Genomic DNA, 13,521 nt, shown 5'->3' on the forward strand with positions numbered 1-13,521 from the left:
AACAGCAAGTTTACACTGTTATACAAGCTGTACATTCACTAATTTACATTGTAGCAAAGTGTCATCTTCAACATTGTCACATGAGAAGATATGATAAAATATTAACAAAAATGTGAGGGGTGTTCTTACTTTTGTGAGATACTGTATATAGTGCAGCGCTACTATAAAGGTAACTCTAATACCACACCTTGTGCAAATAATAATAATAATAATAATCAGTCATTGCAATATCACATAACAGAAAAAATCCTGATTATAAACACTATTCTTGATTGCTGTGATTTTCTGTGATATTCTATCACCACCATGCTTTTCTATCACCACCGTGCTTTTCTTTAATCACTTTAGCCCAGGAAGAATTTACCCCTTCCTGACTAGAGCGTTTTTTGCGATTCGGCACTGCTTCACTTTAACTGACAATTACGCGGTCGTGCGACGTTGTACCCGAACAAAATTGACGTCCTTTTTTTCCCACAAATAGTGCTTTCTTTTGGTGGTATTTGATCACCTCTGCGGTGTTTATTTTTTGCGCTATAAACGAAAAAAGAGCAACAATTTTGAAAATATTTTGTACTTTTTGCTATAAAAAAAATAACCCCTTTTAAAAAAAAAAAAAAAATAAATATTTTTTTCTCAGTTTAGGCCGATATGTATTCTTCTACATATTTTTGGTAAAAAAAAAAAAAAAAAAATCGCAATAAGCGTATATTGATTGGTTTGCGCAAAAGTTATAGCATCTACAAAATAGGGGATAGATTTATAGCATTTTTATTATTTTTTTTTTGTTTTTACTAGTAATGGCGGCGATCTGCAATTTTTATCGTGACTGCGATATTATGGCGGACACATGGGACAATTTTGGCACATTTTTGGAACCATTGGCATTAATACAGCAATCAGTGCGATTAAAAATGCATTGATTACTGTAAAAATGTCACTGACAGTGAGGGGGTTAACACTAGGGGGCGGTGAAGGGGTAACTGTGTTGCCTGGAAGGTGATTCTAACTGAAGGGAGAGGGGACTAACTACAGGAAGTGATGGATCGTGGTTCCTAGCTAATAGGAACACACAATCTGTCACACTTGTCAGAACAGGACAGGGAAGTGTGTATTAACACACACTCGTCCCTGTTCTGTGTCTCCTGCTCACGATCTCTCGTGGCCGGCGGTCATCGTGACCGTTGGCCACAAGCATCGGCACCCCTGCTGTGCAGCGGGTGCACGCGCCTGCTATCCGGACCCAGCGAGCCAACATATAGCTATGTGGTTTCGCGCAGGGGAGCCAACCTGCCACAGTATAACTGCGGCGGCTGGTCCGGAAGCAGTTAAACACTGTATACTGGTGCACACCTCCACCGGCTATTTTACCTGCTCACCTCAAGAATGAGTCAGGCAGACTCAAACATAACTCCTTGTCTTTGACTCTTCAATGATCTCTCCCTTCTACTATGAATCAACTGTTCACGTTCCGCCCTCTTGTAGTTCCAGCTACTCCCAATGTGCTTCACATGGATAAAGGGTTGATCTCTCATACAAACAGCCTCTCTCCTTAGACTCTCCTCCTCTCCTAAGTACTCGTTTCCAGTGTCATGTAATTACAAACACAGCAGACATAGTGCTCTCTGTTTTTTTCAAATGTATTAAAAAGCCCCGCTTAAAAAGAGGACACTTACAAGATAAAAAACAAAAACTTGCATGTGTGTGTAGCGGTACCCTCATGAGGGCTGCTGATTGACTCTATACCCCACTGGCTACCCCAACTTTGCAGATCCTTTCTTACCTCTGACACCTTGGGTTCCATTCTGTAATAGGATGTTATCAATGAGAGACTCACACAATGTCACTGAACCACTCAAAGTGTTTACTAGGGTAAATAATAGACACAAATGAACAATATGAATGAACACAAACAATATATGACAGTTGATAACCACAAGCCTAGAAATTAAACTGTAAACTTAATAATCACCGTAAGAAGCGTATGCAGACAGGTGTACAATGGGACAAGCATTCAATATGCGTCAAAACCTATATTAAACACCTTCCCACTGAGGCCTCAATGCACACACCAGATTGCAATATAATATTACTTACATACAATAATACAATGCAATATTTAACCTGTACTCAATGGCTCCTCCTAGGTTGTAATTTAATGTTCAAACTACAAAATAGAACTGTGATGCTTTGCAAAAGATGATAAAAGTTCCTTTACTCCAGATGTCTTCAGCTAGCCTGTAGTTTAAACTGCAGTATTTGTAATCCAACATGGCAAAAGAAAGAAAACAAACTGTAGAATAAATGGTACGTTGATAACTGTGACTGAAGAAATATGACACTTGTAACTTCCTCCTTATGTGTGAGTGCAATACAATACTGACTTTACAGCACAAGGAATAACAAGCCCCAGAGTTCAGCCATATGTGGCCTCACTTCTGTGGAACTACAAGTCTCACCAGCCGTCTGTAAATAACTCACTCAGCAAAGATGCAGGAAACTTCCAGATGTCCTGGCACTGCACACCGATCCGCTTGCTAAGCTGGCAGGGCTGTACTCTGAAGTCCCTCAGAGGCTGGCGATCCTGCTCAGCGCTGTATAGGCCGCAGTCTTCTGGTTACACACACACAGACTGCCCGCTGGCAGGTACTGAATGGCGTTCAGAGAGACCGTAAAAGATGGCCGTGCGGTTCCTTTTCTTACTGCTCCCAGCATGCAGTGCTGCACGATTTGCATTGTATGTATTGTAGTTTAGGGCTGATGCAGCTAACAGAGTCACTTCCGCTTTCAAACTAAAAATTGATTATTATTATTATTTTTATTATATGCAGGACCACAACCACGCAATTGTCAGTTAAAGCGACGCAGTGCCGTATCGCAAAAAATGGCCTGGTCATTAAGGGGGAAAATTCTTCCGGTCCTTAAGTGGTTAAAGGGAAAACTTTTTTTTTTTAAGTTTTGGATAGAGTGGAGAGGGATTAGAACCCCTGTCAGGTTTGAATTGCTGTGTGTGCCCTATTATGGAGATTCACCCTCTCAGTTTGTCCTGTTTACCATTATCTCTGAAAGGGAAAGTGAAAAAAACACATTTGAGGTTGTCGCCAGAACAGTAATATAGGGTAAATCTTCCAATGGTGACGCTAGTTCCAGTGACTCAGGTGAAACCGGGGGGACTCCCACACTTTGGAGGGATTTCCTCTCACTTCCTGGCTATGGGATTGGCAGTAAAGGGAAATCTCCACAATGGGACACAGATGGCAAAAAAAGGAATTGAAGAAAACAGTTATTTATTGGGACCCCAAAGCTACACCTGAGAAATATAAATGCATGATTATATTCTGCATAATAAAATCATTTTACTTTGCCCTGCTCCTTTCTCATGCAACAAATTCTAATAGGGCGTACACACGGTCGGACTTTGTTCGGACATTCCGACAACAAAATCCTAGGATTTTTTCCGACGGATGTTGGCTCAAACTTGTTTTGCCTACACACGGTCGCACAAAGTTGTCGGAAGTTCCGCCAACCACGCGGTCACGTACACCACGTACGACGAGACTAGAAAAGGCCGGTTCAGAACCAAGCGCGGCACCCTTTGGGCTCCTTTTGCTAATCTCGTGTTAGTAAAAGTTTGGTGAGAGACGATTCGCGCTTTTTCAGACTCGTGGCTTTCAGATCGTTTTCTGCTGTTCAGTTTGTGCTTGTGGGTTTCTTCAGTGCGTGCAGTCAGTTCGTATCAGAGTTTTCTGTGTGATCTTGCCTGCTCGTTGCTGTTTTTCAGGTCGCTCTTCACAGGCCTTGCTGTTCTTCAGTGCGTTCTGTTACTTCGTTCTGAGCAGCCGACCGTTTTCTAGCCATGTTTCGTATGCGTACTCCTCGTAGAGTTCGTGCTGTGCGGGGGCTTGGTGTTGGGGTCCTGACCTTGACACAAGTCCAGTCCATGAACAGGGTGGGGAGGAGTTCATGGACCAAGAATTGGTTGCTTCAGCGTGACCAGTTCTGTCATATGCCTTTTCTCCGTGAGATCCGTGAGAATAATCCTGATGATTTCAGGAACTTTCTCAGGATGACGGACCCCGTGTTTCACCGTTTGTTGGCTTCGCTGACCCCCTATATCAGCAGGCAGGATACCTGCATGAGGCAAGCCATCACTCCGGAGCAGAGGCTGGTCGCTACCCTGCGGTATTTGGCCACAGGGAGAAGTCTGCAGGACTTGAAGTTCTTGACAGGCATCTCCCCCAGGCTCTGGGTATCATCATCCCAGAGACCTGTTCTGCCATCATACAGGTCCTGCAGAAGGAGTATATGAAGGTAAGATTTTTATCCTTTTATATCACATTTTATTGTCTTTAATGTTTGATAATATATTGTATTTCTTTCCTCATTCCCTAATTACCATGCTTGTAATATGCTGTGAATGTCCCCTTTGTCCTCATGCATGCTGGATTTTTATGTAATTATTATTTTAGGTCCTTAATACATATTTGCCCTTCACTAACCTCCCCAGCATGGTGTCTCCTGCCCTATATTCACCTCATGTAGTCACTTAACAATGTATTTTATCAGCTCCATAGTAGTGCTTTACCCCAAACACCCCCTAAAATGTTTGGTAATGTTATTTTTGATTTAAATTCAGGCAGAGTGCCAGAGGCTTTTTTTTGTGGTGTCCCAAAATAATTTTTAGTAACCCTCCCTCCCCCAACTGCTAAGTCAGCTGATCCCAATTCTCTATCCTCAATCATCTATCTGCTGACTTTGCCAAACCCATACACACTATACCCATCTCTTTTGTGGTCAGATTTATGGCTGAATTACACAAAGCATGTAGTGCAAGGGCCTGCCTGTATACTTTCCAATGGTACTGTTTAAAGTTTTTGTATCCTATTATTATCTTGATAGGTAATAGCAGAATGTCCAAATGTCCTCAAATGTGTACAGTGTGTATTTATATCTTTGTATTATGACACTTCTTACCTGTCCAGTGGGCTGCCAATAGTGTAACTAAGGAGGGGCTGTTCCAAGTAAGACCCATTATTTAGGCATTCATCTCTCAATGAAGTGAAGAGGGTTACCTGTCCAAGATTTCCACACACCCCATAATGTTAGAAATGGCCCATGAGAGGGGGGGGAAGGGGGAATATGATAGGTGTACCTTATACTTTGGCCTTGTTAAATTCCCCTTAATAAATGCTATCTGGAGGTTGCCCCATAATGTTTGTGTCTAATCTGCTTGCCATGTTTCAGAGTAAAAATAGTAATGTTTATTGTTTTTTCCTCAACAGTTTTCTTCCACGCCACAGGAATGGCAGACTGTGGCCTCCCACTTTGCCCAGCGGTGGGACTTTCCTAACTGCGGAGGGGCAATTGATGGGAAACACGTCCACATCGTCCCACCACCCAACTCGGGGTCGTACTATTATAATTACAAGGGGTTTAATAGTATAGTGATGTTGACGGTGGTGTCGGCTAATTACGACTTCTTGTATGTGGACGTGGGGAAGAATGGCCGGATGTCCGATGGTGGAGTCATCGCCCAGACGGAGTTCTACAGGCGTCTCCAGAATGGCAGCTTGGACTTGCCAGCTCCAGAGGACAATGTGGAAGGACTCCCATTTGTGTTTGTTGCTGATGAAGCATTTGCGCTGGGGGACCACCTGATGCGGCCATTCCTGATGAGGACCCTCACCCTGGAACAGAGGGTTTTTAATTACCAGCTGGCCAGAGCCCGAAGAGTGGTGGAGAACACATTTGGAATCCTGACCAGCCGGTTCCGCCTATTTCTGACACCTATTCATATGGCAGAGTATAAACTGAACCATATAATACTTGCGTGCTGTGTTCTCCATAACTTTTTACGGAAACATTCGGCCAACTATGCTGGCTCAGTTGGGCCTGAAGCCGGAATCCTACATCAAACCACACTGACAGCGCTTGAAAGTGGCCGTCCTGGCTTGCCCTCCCTGAGTGCCCGTGATGTCCGGTTACGCTACCTGGAGTTCTTTGCGGGTAGGGGGGCTATCAATATGCCATACAATATGTGAAGCCTTTTTAAAATAAAAAAAAAAAAGAAAATCTTTGTGGACATTTACTGCTTGTGTTTGTTTTAGCTGACCCTGACAGAAATGTTTTGAGTGCAGAAAATGTCGTGATTGGGTAACCTTATACAAAGCACTGTTGGCTGTTATTTCCTAAATGCAAAAACACATTTCACTACAAGTGCACTTGCAACTGCACTGAAACTGCACTTGTAGTGCAAAGAGGATTTGCCCTTAGGAAATAACCCCCACTTTTGCATAAAACAGCTATTACATCACCCCAAAAGTGTTGTAGTCAATAATCCACACATTCTTGAGTAAGCCACTTTTTTATACCTGCACAATCACATGTGCATTTACCAAAGGTTTTTAAAACAAACCAACATGTTTGCTGTATAACAATTTTTGCAGTAGCATTATCAAAAATTGAAATGTCCATTTCAGATAAAACAGGCCTGTCTAAAACCAACAAGAAAGCCAAAAAACTTGAACTTACAAAGTTCACATTAGGTAAAACCTGAAGGCTATATCAGACATCAGTATTTAGGAACTGGGTTTGATATAGCGTTCAGATGGGGGGAAATCACCCCTGGAAAAGCCAAATTTGGAAGATGCACACCAATTGTCAACATGTGCTACCTGCCATCAGGGGGGATCAAGGGACGTGTTTTGGGGGAGCAAGCCCTTCCTCGACGCGACTTTATAATTGAGGAAGGGGTTGCACCCCCAAAACGCGTCCATTGATCTCCCGTGATGGCAGATAGCACATGTTGGCACACTGTGTGCATCCTCCAAATTTGGCTTTTCAAAACATTGCAAAAAAATTTAAAAGATTGAACCACAATCCAAAAAGTGATTTTGTGGGGTTTTAAATTCGCCCCAAAACATCAATGGATTTTTTGCTGGATGTTTTGCAGTTCGGCATTACACCCCATGATTTCCCTGATCAGGATCTGGGCACTTTCTGAAGTAAAGCGTTCTCTATCCCTCACATCACGATCACCTAAAAAGAGATAAAGAAAAAAAAAACAGGTCTCAAAAATCTGCCACCATCCATCTCTTTTACCTGAGCCTGTGGTCGCAGACACTCACCTGTTGTGGTGCCAATCTCCACCACATCTTCTTCATCCTCCTGCTCAGCTTGTGTTGGTGTAAGTTCCCCTTCTTCCAGAGGTGGGGGGTCTCTGGTCTCCTTGGATGAGGGGTGTCCTCCGAGTCTTTTCTCCCCTATGTAAAACAAAAATGGTATAATTAGCACACAGATATTTGATGGCAGAACTAGAAATAGGAAACATTGCTTGGAAGTGGGGTACAATTGTCTATTTTAGCCGAGTTCCAAGATGTATTTTTTTTATTGCCCTTTGTCAAGCTGCAATACTTTACCTGTTTAGTACAAGCTTCACAGATGGAGACCCCCCTATAGTATACACTGGAGCACCTGTGTGGCCCCCTAATAAAAATGGTGTTCTTGTGTCCCACACTAGTGCTCCAGTGTCCAGATGTGAAAACAGCTGCTCAGTGTCCTCTCCTTACACACAATCTAGTTTGCATTTCATTCTAGTAACAAACCCATCTACACAACCAAATATTTGGCATCCAAGTAGGCCCAAAAAAATGTGGGAAAATGCATATGGCCTAAACAATGGTGTTCTAGAGGCCGAAAGAAAAATGTTTGATACAAACGAATAATGGGCCCATGAACATTAAAGTTGCCCTTTTAAACGTTACAATTAATAAAAGCATATGGAGCAGCACGAACGTAATAAAGACAGAAAGAATAGGAACACAGCACAACTACTTACTTTTTTGCAGCACTCTCCGGATCTTTCGGTACTGCTCTGGCTCTCTCAACTTCAGGTCCAACCACCGCTTCCTGAGCTGATCTTTAGATCTTCGTACCCAGAAATTCATGTGAAGGCTTTTGACCACTTTCGCCATGATCTTGGCCTTTCTGATGTTGGGGTTGGGGTAAGGCCCATACTTTCCGTCATAGTCGGACTTCTTCATGATGTCGACCATCTCCAACATCTCCCCAAAGGACATATTTGTGGCCTTAAAACGTCTCCTTCTGGACGTGTCAGGATCCAGGCTTTCCTCCTCCTCCTCCTCGTTGCTAGAATTAGCATGCACCTGTTCTAACTCCGCCATGTGCTCTTCACCCACTGCGCCGAATAAAAAGTGTCAGGGAGTAGACTAGAAAGAACGTCAGGGGCGGGCGGAGTTACACGCATGCGCAGTGTGTACAAAGCGTAACACGCGTGCGTATTACGTACGATCTGTGAGCGGAGGAAGGAGCATTGGACGCGCCGATCGTAAGAACGAAGGTAAGAGACAAACTTGTGCCTATACTGCTTCTAGATTGAGGCCTATATTGTAACAAGATTAGGAGAGTTTTGTCTGACATTAGGCTTTGTCTTGTGTTGTGTCTTGCAGTGAACATGGATATGCTACTCAAAGATAATGACTTCATGTCAGTATTCATAGATATGTTACGGGAGCTGCCCTGTCTGTGGGAGATTAACCACCCCCATTTCAAGAACCAAACAAAGAGGAAGGCAGCACTGGTGCAATTGTGTGAAATTGTGACGCAGGTGATCCCCACGGCAGACATCACCTATTTAAAGATATTAATTGGTTGCCTGAGGAGCACATATCTAAGGGAGCGTAAGAAAGTCCTGGACTCACAGAGATCCGGAGCAGCAGATGACATCTATGTCCCCAGGATGTTGTACTACGACAGGCTGCATTTTCTGGCAGGCCAGACTGAACCCAGGCCATCCCTCTCCAGTCTTCCTTTCACGCTTCCTTCCCCCCCGGCTGAGGCTTCTGACGCCCAACCTGGGCCTTCCAGGCCACATGTGGAGGAGCCCAGATTGAGCCAGGTATAGCATTACTCGAAATATTTCTGCTTGTCCAATCAATGATGTTAACTAGATGTTAGTTGGGAGTACTAATTTAGGATTGGGATTGATGAAGCAAAACATTACAACCATGTCCCTTTTTCATACACAGGGATGTCTCAGCCAGGAGGTGGCCGGGCCGAGCCGGCTGGCTGATCTGCAGGTCCCTCCACCCCCCCTGAAAAGAGAAAGTGGCAGTAGGAGGAGTGCCCTAGAGGAGGCTGCTATAGGATTCTTTTGGAGGGCTACAGAGGTCCTGGGAGCACCCCACACCATGGAGGAGAACATTGCTGCCTTCATTGCATATAAAATGCAGAGGATGGAGGAGGGCCAACAAGTCATGTGTGAGGCCCTCATATTGGAGGCTCTTGAGAAAGGTATGAGGGGCCAAATGACACCTCAGACACACCTTTGTGATGGTCCTCCTCCTCCTGCAGGTCCTCCTCCTCCTCCTCCCTCTCCTCCAGGTCCCCCCAGTCCTCCTCCAGGTCCTCCCAGTCCTCCTCCAGGTCCTACTCCTCCTCCTGCCACATCTCCAACTGCACAGCCACAGCCCGGAAGGAAGCGTGGAAGGAAGACCAGACAGTGATTGCCCTGGGTTCAGTCTGGTCGGCCAAAAGATGCAGCTTCTTGTGGTACCACAGCCTGGGGACACAGATGTCATCTGCTGCTATCCGGATCTCTGCGAATTCTGGACCAGACTGCCCTCCCTTACATATGGACTCCTCAGGCCACCAATTTTGATGTTGAAGAATTGATGTCTGCCGTGGGGGTCCCAGGCTTCGCTAATTTCTCCTGTTGATCCAGTGTTGCCTTCCTCTTTGTTTGGTTCTGATCCCTTAATAAAGGATTTTTGTTTTGAATTATACTCTCCTATGTGTTTTACTTCAAAAAGGACAGTTTGTTTGTGAGGATTCAGGTACATTTCAAATATACAATGTGAAATGAACAAGGGACACCAACACCAAACAATCTCCTGGAGATTAAATAATAAAAGATATCAATGGTGTTGGGGTAACTTGACACACAAAACACACCCAAAAATATTCTGGAGTAAAAATAAAAATAACATTGAACAAAGATCAGCCTTGGAAAAAATCAAAACATTAAAGAAAAATAAAAGGCTGAAAATCCAAAAAAAAAATAAAAATAATAATATAAAACTGTCAGATGTGACAACTAATAACAATATATTCAGGGAATCCCACTAAAAAAACACAAATAAAAGTTTGTGAGAAGTGTGTGTGAATATGAGCAGCAAAACTACTTTATTCTTGTCACATTATAAAGAAGAAGAGAGTGCGCTGTATTAAACCATTTTTAACATTGCAGCGTGACGAAAGTGCTGTATCCATTGCGAACGCTAAGTTTACCAGAACGAGCTGTCCCGTCTCGGAATTTCTTCTGAGCATGCGTGGCACCTTGTGTGTCGGAACAGGCCACACACGGTCGGAATTGATGCGATCGGATTTTGTTGTCGGAAAATTTTATCTCCTGCTGTCCAACTTTTTGTGTCGGAAAATCCGATGGAAAATGTCCGATGGAGACCACACACACGGTCGGAATTTCCGACAACATGCTCCGATCGGACATTTTCCATCCGACCGTGTGTACGGGGCATAAGGCTCCTTTCACATGACCATTTCGATCAGGTCCGCCTGTCAGTTTTAGACGGACCTGATTGGATGGTCTATTCATCTCTATGGACTGGTGGTTGTAAACGGGCTTGTGTCCGTTTACACCCGCCTACCTCCAATCCAATCTGGTCTGCTAATAACAAATGAAAGAGGATCTGTCCTCTTCTGTGTGATCGGATCAGAGGTCTACACCCAACCACCCACAGAGCAGAGCAGGCTCGGTCCACATACAGTCTGCATAAACTGAGCGGACGCTGACCTGTATTCCTCCCACTCTGCTCTGCTCCGCTCAGCAGGGGATCACTTAACATTATAAGGTAATATATGTAGTATGGGGTATGTTGGATGTGCTATAGTACTATAGATTTTGAGGCTGATAGGTGGCAAGCTATCCCTGGTCAGCTTTAAGTTTTAGATGTGTGTGTTAAAGGATTGTTTTATTTGTAGCTAATAACCAAAAGAGCAATATGAGTGAAACTTTCAAGCTACTCATATATAAAGCCAACCATATATAAAAAATTCATATGATCTTTGCTGCTCTTCTACTTGGTCAGTTGTGGTCAGTCATGCCCCCCTTCAGCATTTTTATCCCTTTCCCTTTTTTGGGACTGAACACCATGGGATTACACGAACCGGGTTGCCTTTTTAAAGTAATATTAAAGGCTTTCTGTTTTTTCTTTTTAATAACAAACATGTAATATTCACCTGCTCTGTGGTTTTGCACAGAGCAGACCTTATCCTCCTCTTTTCAGGTCCCTTGCTGGCGCTCTCGGCCCCTCCTTCCTGCTAAGTGCCCCCAGAGCAAGCAGCTTGCAGTGAGGGCACCCAAGCAGGCTCGTTCCTGTCACTTTACATACAGAGTCACCGCTCGCCCTCTCTCTCTCTCTCTCCTCATTAGCTCACTAGTTGTGACTGGCTCCAGTTGCTGTCTCAGTCAATGAGAAGTGAGAGTCCTCCAGAGAGCCGAGGCTCTCATGCACATTGCTGGATCGAGATGGGGCTCAGGTAAGTATTAGGGAAGGCTTTTTTACCTTCATGCATACAATGCACAAAGGTAAAAAAACTTGAGTCTTTAGAGCCACTTTAAAGTAACTGTGTAGGCTGCAGACATGCAACTCTTCTTGATATTGTTCAATCTATGACCCTGATGAAGAGTGAATGAACATTTTGAATGATTGAACATCACAGTTATATATGCTTACAATATGGGTTGCATGGGTTGTTACCGACATGTGGTGAGATTTTCATAATTATATAGACAGAAAAGATATTCTCCTGTGCAAAGGGTCTTAGTAAGGTGGCAGTAAATCTTGATGATATAAGTGTAAAGTGGTCATGCATGCCCCGCTGCCTAGACCGACTAGGGGAAGTCCGAAATGCTATATATAAAGGAAAAAGGAAGGCGCGTGGCCTAATGCATGAATCATTAAAAATTGTCATGAATTTTCAAAGAATTTCATGTCGATAGCCCCTTTAGAAATTTACCTAGAAAAATGGTGACGTGTTCAATACTTACTTTACCCATTGTATATATATTTTCCCCCTTAGTTGACAGTTTGATATTATGGTTTATTGTGCTGGTTTCATAGTAGTCTTTCTGTCTCTATTATCCAAATTGTCAACATGGTTATTTTTTTAAATCGTCTGAAACCATACGTACCAAACATACGTACATACATACATACAAATGTCTGTAAAAAGTAGACATTTTTAAAAGGAATTGTAAAACTGATTAGTAGAACATGCCAAATCCAAATTATCCTGTGGTACACTATTATTGGCTCCCCTAAATATAAAAATGCTGTCTAAAATATGGGAGAGCTGTCTTTCTGTCCTAATAAACTTGTGCAATAATTAAATTGGTTATTTTTTTCTTATCAAGTAACCCTTTACAAATCTGTGAAAATAAAAAAGGCATTTGTTTACCTTTGCTTTGATGTACGTACTGCCCCAGGACTGTCTACATTTGCAGTGGATGGTTGGAGTAGTTACCATATCAGTTGATTAGCTGAAAACATATGCTGCATGATGCCTTACAATGTCCATGCTCTCTTGCTTTTTTAAAGAGTGCCAGATTTTGTCTGTAAAGGCAGTAATGAATACAGATAGGCCCATAGCCTTGAAGGGAGAGGAATAAGTGCAGGGCCTACATGACTAGGTGGAAGAGGAGCCATATAATGCGAGTTAATTGGTTTTAAACAAAAAATAAAAATAAAAAGTGTAAAGTAGAGGGCACTTACTGGATTGGTAAGAGGAAGCAGGCTGATGGGAAGGAGCTCTAAATGGTAGGCTGTGGGGTAGAGTAAGGCAAGTCTTCAAATGAAGGTCCCTGCCTCCTGCCCTATTTATTGACTTTGGATGGTTTGGATTTAGACATATTGTGTGCTATTTTTATTAAAAGGCTGCTATGGCCAATTAAACTCTACTTAAGCCCTGGTTCACACTAACAGCGGGAATTAAATTGCGCAAGTTCAGCTGACTTTGGGGGGGCGATTTAAGAGACATCTGTGCGGGATTCTGCTCAGATGACAATGGAAATCGCACCCCGAAATTGCCAAAAGTAGTACAGAAACTGCTTTTGGGAATCGGTGCGGCACCAATTCGGACGCTGCCATTGCCAGCAATTGCTGTTGATTTGGCATGCGATTTGACATGTCAAATCGCATGCCAAGATGCATCAATGTGAACCAGGGCTTATAGTAATGTGTCTGCTTTGGGAAGGTGGAGTTGGGGTGCTGGTCAGATGTAAGGTTTTTGCCATATGATTTTCCCACACTGGCAAAGTTAAAATGAATACATTTCTGAAAGGTCTGGGTTTGCGCCAAGGTTTTCAAAAGTACCAATTCCTTAATAAAACAATGGCAGCATCTGTTTACAGATGTTTCCGACTGTTCACATGGGCTCAGTGCTTTTAACAAATGTACAGATCTATTATATAAACTAGCGAACATA

This window comes from Aquarana catesbeiana, linkage group LG06 (assembly GCF_042186555.1).
Source record: "Aquarana catesbeiana isolate 2022-GZ linkage group LG06, ASM4218655v1, whole genome shotgun sequence".
Lineage (NCBI taxonomy): Eukaryota > Metazoa > Chordata > Amphibia > Anura > Ranidae > Aquarana > Aquarana catesbeiana.